The sequence below is a fragment of the Adiantum capillus-veneris genome, chromosome 6 (assembly GCF_014529385.1).
Source record: "Adiantum capillus-veneris isolate H3 chromosome 6, ASM1452938v2, whole genome shotgun sequence".
Classification (NCBI taxonomy): domain Eukaryota; kingdom Viridiplantae; phylum Streptophyta; class Polypodiopsida; order Polypodiales; family Pteridaceae; genus Adiantum; species Adiantum capillus-veneris.
This window is the reverse complement of record NC_140936.1, coordinates 96,675,447-96,686,586: the sequence shown is the minus strand read 5'-3', so window position 1 is coordinate 96,686,586 and position 11,140 is coordinate 96,675,447.

Sequence of the window (11,140 nt, the reverse complement as noted above, 5' to 3'; positions counted from 1 at the left end):
GAATTAGGGTTGCAGAGAAACACACACAGCTTGGAGAAGATGAAGGAAGCTCAAGGCACACAATAGAGAGTGTGTTACTTAGTGTGCAATGGAAAGATAGATAGCCCTAGAGTGATGGGCAAAATATACAATGCACAGGGGAAAAAACCTCCTAAAGAGGGAAAAAATGCCCCGGCGGTCCTAGTGTGTTCACACACATCACTACCACATGTATATGGTAACACTAAGGTTGTTGAAGAACATAACCAAAAGCAAAAACACCTTACAAAGACTATAACAATAATAAAAAACACCTAGAAAAGACCAATTGTTAGCAAAAACCACAACGATACACTAAAAAATGACCATAACCATGGAAAACTATACCATAACCATAAGAAAAAACTCTTGGCAGAGACTTTAAGCATAAGAAAAAACACTTGCCAAAGATAGACAAAAACCATAATTGTGCACCCAACAATGACCATAACCTTGTAAATACCACATCCATCAGCCCTACAAGCCTTTAAAAGACCATAACAATAAGCAAAAAACAGTTGGGGAAGACCATATCTTGGAATCTATGATAAAGAAACACGTGGAATGACCAAAAAACACATGACGAAGTAAAATTCCATACGCAAAAAACAACATGGCAAAGACACCACAAAACGCCTGGCAAAAACCATAACCATAAGCATAAAACACCTCACAAAAAGAACACATGGTGAAGATAGGAAACACTTACCAAAAAACACTTGGCAAAATTGATATCCATATGCAAAAAACACCATGGCGAAGATACCAAAAAACACCTCGCAAAGACAAAATGTATTGAACCATAAGGAAACATGGCAAAGACCATAACCATAAGCATAAAACACCTAACACCCGACAAAAAGAACACAAGGCAAAGACAAGACACACTTACCAGAAAACACCTAGCGAAGGCGATATCCATATGCAAAAACACTTGGCAAAGTCGGTATCCATATGCAGAAACTTGACAGAAACACTTGGCAAATAACCTGCAAAAACACATGGCGAAAACATAACATGAAGAAAACACCCGACGAATGAGCAAAACATAACATGACTAAGACACCCGACAAAACAAAACCACATCACCATAAGCTGTCCAAAACCAATAAAACACCTAGCAAAGTTGGTATCCATATGCAAAAACACTTGGCGAAGTCGATATCCATATGCAAAAACCTAACATAAACTTCTGACAAATACATAACCTGACAAAAACACATGGAAAAAAATAATCTGACAAAAACACTTGGCAAAATCATAACATGAAGAAAACACCTGGCGAATGAGGAAAACATAACATGACTAAAACACCTGACAAAGCATAACCTGGCGAATGACAACAAAATAAAAAGGCACATTCCATAGCCATTCAAAAAACATGGCAAAGGCTATAATATGATAAAAGACACCTGAAAAGGACCAACACCTGACTTCTAAATTTCCATCATAAGCAACAAAAAAGAGAGCAAAAAGGAACCTAAATCACAAAGTGGAGATGTTTGTAGTAGCAACCAATCCCAAAAGTGCAAGACAACCAAAAAGGAGGAGTAGGCTTTGCCATCTTGCACGAAAGTCCTTGCAAGTCAAACAACCTACCATAACAAAGCAAGCGCCACCACCAAACAACGATAAGTCCAAGCATAAAAACCAACACACCACGATCGAGTAGTACATTAGAACCACACCACAATCAATTCATACCTACAACATTTTAGTCCTAAAAACACTCATCAAAATAGCCAAAAATAACTATCAACAAATCCTTCTTCCAATATCTCCTGCGAAAGACACAATGAGAGTTGTGAATGAGTGGAAAGAGAGCATGGTAGACACACATATCTAACAAAAATAGTACATAGCTTGGTTTTTTAATTTGTTGGTCAAGTTCTCTATTCTCTCTCTCTCTCTCTCTCTCTCTCTCTCTCTCTCTCTCTCTCTCTCTCTCTCTCTCTCTCTCTCTCTCTCTCTCTCTCTCTCTCTCTTGAATAAAAAGTGTTGCGTTCTACTCTCATCAGATAGATCTTTAATCTACTTGACAATATCACGACCATCTTTGAGTAGCACGATTGGGCTTGAGAGTCAGTTTAGGCACCTACCCAAAAATCCACTTTTGGATACCATGAGGTACACATTGTGCTATGTGAGTGCATGTCATTAAGGCACAACTCTATGGTTATATTGATGTAGAATGGGCTGGTATTGATCGATGATCTATCAAGGTTTATGTTATCACCTAGGAGTGTTTCTGTCACGTGGAGTAGAAACACGTGGAGTAGAAAGAAGAAATTTGTGATTGCTTTGTTGAGTGTAGAGTTTAACTATAGGAGTGTTGAAATGGTGGCATGTGAGATAGCATGGCTAGAGATGCTACTTGTTGGGTGCACATGTTCAAAGATCGGTTGTCATTTTACTATGACAACCTTAGTAGCATATAATTGGCATGGAAGCCAATGTTCCATGTGAGAATTAAGCACATTGAGTTACAATACCATACGATATTCTTATTGCAACAAGAAAAAGAGTGGGTTGCTTGCAAAATACACAAATAACATGCAACAAGCAATAATACCATTGAATCTGCATACCTAATGAATTGCATATGCACATAATCAAATCTATATATGATTTTAGAGAGAGAGAGAGAGAGAGAGGATAGGACCATGTGCAAGTGCACCTCCTAGAGTGGAGTGCTACACATGCACAAAGAGAGTAGGTGTGAGAGATGAGGTGAGAGAAGAGAAGGACACAGAGCATTGGGTGTGTAATCTCCCCCCGCGCAAGAGTGAGCATTTCCTCTTGCATGTATTTATTTATAGTTTCTTCAATACTCAAAATGGTTATAGAATGTTAGACATAAATTGATCATTGCTAAAAAACAGCTCTCTAATAGTAAAATACCCATGAACTTAGTATCCTTTTCGATATTTGAACTTGGTATCCTTTTAGATAGTCATTATGCGCTTGCCACGTGTCAATTACAACAATTAAATATTTATCAATTTACATTACATACATTGCTGTTAAGAAAGCAATTGTCCTTAGTTGCTATGTTGTTAATCTACAAATCACGCTTGTAAAAAACAATGGTTAAGATTGTGTGTCAAAAATATCATGTGTAGAAACTAAAAGTAAAAAACCAACAATTTTCTTATTCCTGCGGTCATCCACATACTACATATTCTAGTGTCCCATACAACAAGAATAAGAAATATATGTAATATCCTGACGTGTCATGATATCATTGGTCATAATCATCCTCAATAATCAATCCTCATAAATTTCAATTCCAATCTCATAGAGAGTGTCAGACAGGAAATCATCATAGACCAATCTTAAATTTGAATCCAAGTCCAAATCGAAATCACTTCCATTACATACCCGGGTTAACAAAATCGTAATGGGGGCAATGATGGCCAGCCATTGCAACATGATTTTGTAGTTCGTGTTGCCTAGAAGGGTGAATCGTCAACAATCAAGCGTGCTACCTAAACCAACAAATCTGCACTGATATTGTTTAAACTAGTGAATCTCTTGTTTGCTGGTGGACTACTTAAATCTGCAAATTGGCACTCGTGTTGCTTAAATCAAAGGATCTGCACGGATAATTGGTGTTGCTTATATCGACAAACCTACATCAAGATGAACATTTACGCACTATTTAAATTGGTGAATCTATGTACACATGACCAATGGACTAGGCAAGGCATAAAAGACAAAACATTTACTACAAGTTTGACACCAAAATGATATAAGTTGGAATAGTGAAGTACGTACAAAGGGTTACCAATCATCCCAAATCACCTAACCTCATGTGAGTAGCTTTATAGCTTAGTGATTAATTATCTCATTAATAATTCCATTCAGTGCAAGTGCAAGTCACGATGTTAAAGATGGTTGATTCAAGGCTCATAAGATGATGGAGGTAAGTAAAAGAGCCCTACCTTCTAAAAGTGTTCAGTGATATTCTCCCTTGTTGCAAAACTATTTGAGTGTAGCCGCTTAAGTATACCTGTAAAGAGAGTCACTTAAAAGAAATCAAATAAAATGAGCATTTATCAAAGGAGTGTATTAAGATGTTGTAAGAGGTGGTATAAAATGTGGCATCTTAAGATAAAGAAAGAAATAGAATAAACAATATGGTGCTTATATATATGGCATTTGGGCTTATAGAGAGGTGACTCCTCAAAGAAAATTCAAATGTCGTCATTAGATGTACATTTATAGAACACATCAAGAAATTACATACCTAGAGGTTCTCTAAAGAAAGAGATAGTAATCAAACTAATAAGCAAACCATCTAAGTTGAGTTTGTGTACTAGTGATTTTCTCTTTGAATGCGATGAGTAGACGCATTTAGGAGTGTGTCATGGTCTTGTACAAGAGAGTTACTATAAAATATGTTGAACAAACTAAGTACTATAAAATATAGGGTAATCTAGATAAGATTTTTTGTAAAGCAAAGAATTCATGCCATAATGTTATAGAAAATTGCAAGTGTAGTATCACCTGAATATGCTAAGTGACTTTGTAAAAGGAAAATCAATTAGAGAGAGCACTAACAATGTTATGGTTGAATGCTTTCAGCAATTGTGCCGCTCATTTGAACTTAATGATCAAACAAAGAATGATCCTTTTAGATGGATATAGTAAAATACATGAGTAACTAGCAAGCCTAGAGATTCTGGGCTATATGAGATGGTGAGCGAGTATTTTTGAGCAACAAAATAAAGGAGCGAGTCTCTTAAAAAATGTTACTACTTGTCAGACAAATTTGAAACTAATGCCATCTCCTTTTGAAATGTCTGCATAGATACCATAAAGGCCCTTTTTCCTTTATGTTATCCTTTCTACAAGATGTAGCCTTAGAACTTGAAACATAGGATCTAAGACCATGAACTCGTCCATATGGAATGAGTCTAAACAAAAGCAGTGGCAAGTGCTCAAAAGAACTAAACACCTTGTTGTTTTAAGAATGTCCTCTACCCTATGCATATGCAAGCGATTGCAATCTTCTGCCCTATCCATATGCAAGCGATTGTCACATCCACATAATCTGAAATAGCCCCCACCTTAGGTGCAATATGACATGGAACTAACTTCGTGGCGGCTTCTAACATAGCTAAGTGAGGATCTATATCATTCACTGACCCTAATGCAAGACATGTAGTTTGGCTCTCATCACTCATCACAAAGATTAGGATCATTGTAGTCCTTTGTGACTAACATTGAACTCACTTGATCACTACAAAGTGGATCATGAGCAACAATAGATGATCTCCCTCTTCTTCGAGAGCCTTTTCCAATTGCAAGACTATAATTAATTCCCAAACAAAGTGAAAACATTCCATTAAAACATAGTATAATGATGGTTCTTTTTGTATTTCATAATAAAAAATTAATTACAAGAAAATAAATTGAATGAGTCTAAAATACGGATGGCTTGAATCCAAACAAAGGTAATATCTATTTACAATCAAATTCATAATACCATACTCTCTAATCATATAATTACACATCTCCAAATGAAGTGAAAGGGGTGAAAAAAAAACCCTCTCAACATGCCATCAATGCCAAACGTCGATCATAATTGTTCTGTAGACAAAAGGAAAACCAATGATTCTTTTTTTTTTTGCATTACTAAATGATAATCTTTTGTCTACATGATATCAAGTGAAAAGGGTGCCCCCCCCCCCCCCCCCCCCCATCTTGATATATTGTTAGTGTCAACAATTGGAACTGTTTTGTGGCGCAAAAGGTGAAAAATAATTCCCTCTTGTGTGTCATTAGTGTTGTTCCACAACTAAAAGGTGAAAACCTCTTGATGTGTCATTAGTGTTGTTCCCCCTTTTGACGGAGTGCTACCGTTCTCCGAGCGATGTTTTTCGAGCGATCCTAGTTTCCGAGCATAATTTCAAAGGATTGGATTTTTGGGCTTATTGATAAATTCAGTATGAGGGCTTGTATGTCGGTGTGTTGATTTTGAACAGAACTCTAGGCAATCGAAGTAGTAAATGGCAAGACTGGTGCATATTGACCTTGTAGGATTGCAATGTAATTCATGTTGATCTTGTGGTCTAATTACGGCGAAACCTGACTGTAATTACGGTGCAGGAATATGTTGCAAGTAATGCTTCTTTTATGATTCTTTGTGCAGGCCTCTTTTCTGTGAGGTTCATTGTTTAAGATTTCTTAGTGCTGTCTCAGATTTGCATTCTGACCTTTAAGATGGTCGGGGATTCCACTCTTTCTCCCCGTACTTGGCCAACAGAGGAACATTGAGAGGAACAGATGTCTTTTGGAGTCTGCACATAATGAGACTTGCTTTGCATACATTATACTAGCATTGTGTATGTTGCCAGCATTGGTTTTGTGAACTGACGTCTGATGCCAGAATGTGTGATAAAGGCCTGCAAAATGTGTGTGTGTTTTTACAAACAAAATGCAAAAAAACACCGCAAAAGCAGGGCACGCCGGTGCGGCTTGCTTTTGGGGTGTTTTTTTGCATTTTGTCTTCATTCTCTGTGTCTGAGGAGGTTATGTATGCAATGCTCATCAAAATTTCTTCCAAGCAAACAAGCAGCATGGATGTTATCCCAAATCTTGTGCATATTTGTTCTTTGAATACTCTTGTGCATATCATGGGAATGACGACAACCTGTTCTTTGAATACTCTTGTGCATATCATGGGGATGACGGCAACCTGTTCTTAATAACAGTCCAGAACCTAGTACAGAACTTTACAGAAACTAAATGTTTCTACATAGAGGACTTGTAAGTTTTTGGATAAAGGTATCTTTTTTAAATATTTGCATTAAGCTAGTGTCATGGATAAGTCATGAGTCTGTGCTCCTCTCTGAAGAGACCTTGCCGCATAAATTTAGTCCTGACACAGAGGGTCGACATTTGGGGGAGAGGACTCATATTGATTGGGCTTCTTTGATGCGTGCATGGGCGGATGGGGGACAGATTTTGGCAGAGATTCTTGCAGAGACACATCAGATTGGCGGCCAGGATTAAGGAGATTGAGTTTGCTATACCATCTTTATAGGATAGAGTGATCAAAGGCACTAAGGCATTGCATGAGCCTTTAAGGAGGACGAGGACACGGGCCATAGACACGCTTTTCTCATTTGCATGGGACGTATTCTTTTCACTCCCATTTGGTGTGGCAGATACCTTTGGTCATGTCAGCTTGTAGTTCCATGCCTTAAGACATCCAGATATGTGCCATCTTTGGCCGTGGGAGCCCATTAGAGTTGTTGCAAGCATGGGGAAGTGATGACACTGTGTGCTTTCCCCTTGAGCAGGCTAAGTTTTGGTGACTATGGATTTGGGAGGTAAAGCCTTGTTGGAATTGCACTGGGATCGGATCTAGCTAAGTGGGATCATCTTGGTTTCATGCCTTTCTTCAAGTACACTGTCAGGATTGGGAGGATGCTCTTAGTACAATGTTATCTTCTGGGTATGGTCGTTAAAAGAAAATATTTATATATTAGGTTGAATGGTGGAATTTTCTCATTGTACCACTACATAGATCATTGACGGTTGTGAGAGCTGGGGTGTATGCAGCATGCAGAAGGGCATTCGCAATACATTTGTCAGGGGCAGCGTATGATCGGGGCCTAAGGACATCCAGATAAGCTTTCGCTTCGACAGGTCAATGTAAGGTTTGGAGTCTGTAGCCGCATCATGTTGAAATACGACTCACTCATGTCTTTAGGTGTAGTTCTGGTATTAAGGCACCAAAAGTAGACGTATTTTGCTTTAGCCTCCTGAATCATTGGCAAGTGCGGGGCTGTCCTTGGAGACCTCAATAGACTTCAGCTATCATGCTCCAGATCAGGGGAAAACGGCCAACTAAAGTGAACCAAGTGTTTTCATCTAATGTGTCTGTTCTCTATGTTGTTGCTTATGTATAATGCATGTGAGGAAGGTCCTTCAGAACGGAACTCAAGGCAGGTGAAATTGGCAAAGTATCGTAGCATGTGCCTTATGGGTTGTATGTGTGTGGTTTGAAGTATGCAAAAACCCAGGCACCACCTTGAGTGCTTTGAACCATGCCTACGAAGGTTAGCTGTGATTGTGAGTACATTGACAAGATTTTGTATTGCTTGTTTGTATGGCAGTTGCTTTGACAGCACCTCAGACAATGTACACTGTCAGGATTGGGAGGATGCTCTTAGTACAATGCTATCTTTTGATAAGCCTAATCAGCTTATCGTCTTTAGCCTGATTAGCTTATCGTATTTGAGTTCGTTGGTGTAGGCAAAGCTATTTCCTGCCCTTCTTTTGTAAGCGGTAGAATGCTTAAGTTGCAAGTATAAATGGCATGCAAATTGCAAAAAAACACCTCAAAAGCAGGCCGCGTCAGCACGGCCTGCTTTTGGGGTGTTTTTTTTTAAATTTGGGATGCTTTTCTAACAAAGACTTTTTTATTTGTTTCTCTTTGCAGTCTTATAGCTGCAACAAATTAGTCGTGAAAATTAGAAAAGGATTGCATTTGGCCAATTTAAGTGGCGAGTATAAATGGCATGCAAATTGCAAAAAAACACCTCAAAAGCAGGCCGCGTCGGCACGGCCTGCTTTTGGGGTGTTTTTTCCAATTTGTTTTTTTAAAAAAATTTGGGATGCTTTTCTAACAAAGACTTTTTTATTTGTTTCTCTTTGCAGTCTTATAGCTGCAACAAATTAGTCGTGAAAATTAGAAAAGGATTGCATTTGGCCAATTTAAGTTGCAAGCATAAATGGCAAGCAAAATTGCAAAAAAACACCTCAAAAGCAGGCCGCATTGGCACGGCCTGCTTTTGGGGTGTTTTTTCCAATTGTTTTTTTTTTAATTTGGGATGCTTTTCTAACAAAGACTTTTTTATTTGTTTCTCTTTGCAGTCTTATAGCTGCAACAAATTAGTCGTGAAAATTAGAAAAGGATTGCATTTGGCCAATTTAAGTGGCGAGTATAAATGGCATGCAAATTGCAAAAAAACACCTCAAAAGCAGGCCGCGTCGGCACGGCCTGCTTTTGGGGTGTTTTTTCCAATTTGTTTTTAAAAAAAAAATTGGGATGCTTTTCTAACAAAGACTTTTTTATTTGTTTCTCTTTGCAGTCTTATAGCTGCAACAAATTAGTCGTGAAAATTAGAAAAGGATTGCATTTGGCCAATTTAAGTTGCGAGTATAAATGGCATGCAAATTGACAAAAAACACCTCAAAAGCAGGCCGCGTCGGCACGGCCTGCTTTTGGGGTGTTTTTTCCAATTTGTTTTTTTTTAAATTTGGGATGCTTTTCTAACAAAGACTTTTTTATTTGTTTCTCTTTGTAGTCTTATAGCTGCAACAAATTAGTGGTGAAAATTAGAAAAGGATTGCATTTGGCCAATTTAAGTTGCGAGTATAAATGGCATGCAAATTGCAAAAAAGCACCTCAAAAGCAGGCCGCGTCGGCACGGCCTGCTTTTGGGGTGTTTTTTCCAATTTTTGTTTTTTAAATTTGGGATGCTTTTCTAACAAAGACTTTTTTATTTGTTTCTCTTTGCAGTCCTCCGGCTGTTTTGCAGGGGGTCGTAAGCGATTGAGGAAAACCAGAGGTTCATCTCAACTTAATGTAGACTCAATGCAACAGGAGAGTCAAGATGACATAAGTAGAGTGCTGGAGCAAAATGATGTTGAGGAAGAGGTTGAGAGCCAAACTCTCGATGCTTCAGGGGTTGCTCAACAAGAGGCAAGTATGATGATTGTCCCTTATGTTGTTAGGCCAGAGGTACCATCTGTAGAGCCATCCAATGAAGAGAACAAGATTTACATGGTTATGGGAGAGGAAATTCTTCAGAAAACAAGGATGTTCAGCTGTCACCATTGTCCACCCATTCCTCTTTGTAGACTAATTCCTTATGCAAGGGTTAGGGGTCTTCGTGATGATCTTTCGGGCTTGAAAATAGCATTTTCTAGAGAGGGTTATGTGGCAGAGAAAGGAGAATTTATTGTTTCCATTTGGACGAGGGACAAAGAAGTTTCAATTGTGGATGAAGCAATACAGAGGGATTGGGATCCTATTTGGCATGAGGTTAACAAAGAGTTTGAAGCTGACCTCATTTTGAAACCTGAACTTCAAAAACTAGTGGGTCACATGTTCTATGTTTGGGAAGGCAACCATCGTACCGTGGCATGGCCATCTTCTATTAAAGAATGCTTCAAAGAAACAAAACTGAAGCATTGTCGTGTGCTTTGTACTATTATTGACCCTACCAGGGTTAGTGAGATTTCCCTTCTTACAAGTTTACAGAGGATGAACTAGTGAGTCTCCTTCCTTATCTTTTTGGTTATGATAGTTCTCAAGTTTATTTATGTTTATGTGAATTTTTCTTGCTTTTGAACATGTAGTTTGAATACACATGCCTTGGTGACCACATTGAGGGATGAACTAGTAAATTGTGCAAATATTTGTTCTGTTGATCATGGGGAGTACCTTAAAGACCTACCTGAGAGAGATAGAATGTTGATTGCATGTATTAGAAAGAAGAGTACCAAGGGTGTTGAGCCCTGGTATCCTCTTACACGTAGATATCTCGGAAAGCTAGTTTTTAATGTAATTTTTAAGTAGCATATATTTCTGACATGAATTCATTATTGCTATGCTTGTCACAATGGATTTGACTCCTTCCCTTGTTTTTCTAGGTGCAAATAAGTAAAGCACTAAACAAGAAGGTTGAAGAGGCAAGACTAAAAATGTTAGATGAAGAGCTTCGATTGTTTGAAGAGAAGGAGAATGAAAAGTTGGCTTCAAGATATGGTGATAGGATTGGAAAGGTAGTCTTTCTCAATGAACAACTATGTGTTTGTATTTACTTTGCTTATATAAATTATTGACTTCACTAAGTTAATTTTAGATCCTTAATATTGTCGATCCCAAGCATGGAGATACTTGGAGGTCAAAAGTATGGTCTCTCAAGTGGGGGCCCAAAAGTTTTGCAACGCTTGAAAAATTGAATTTATTGGTTTTATGTGATATTCAAATGGAGTAAAAAATCTTTTGGTTGACTTTGTTGGAGGCAAACAAAGCAACAAAATCTATGTATGGCCTTGCACGAGGGGATCACCTTTATAGACAGTGAGTTCCTAACAT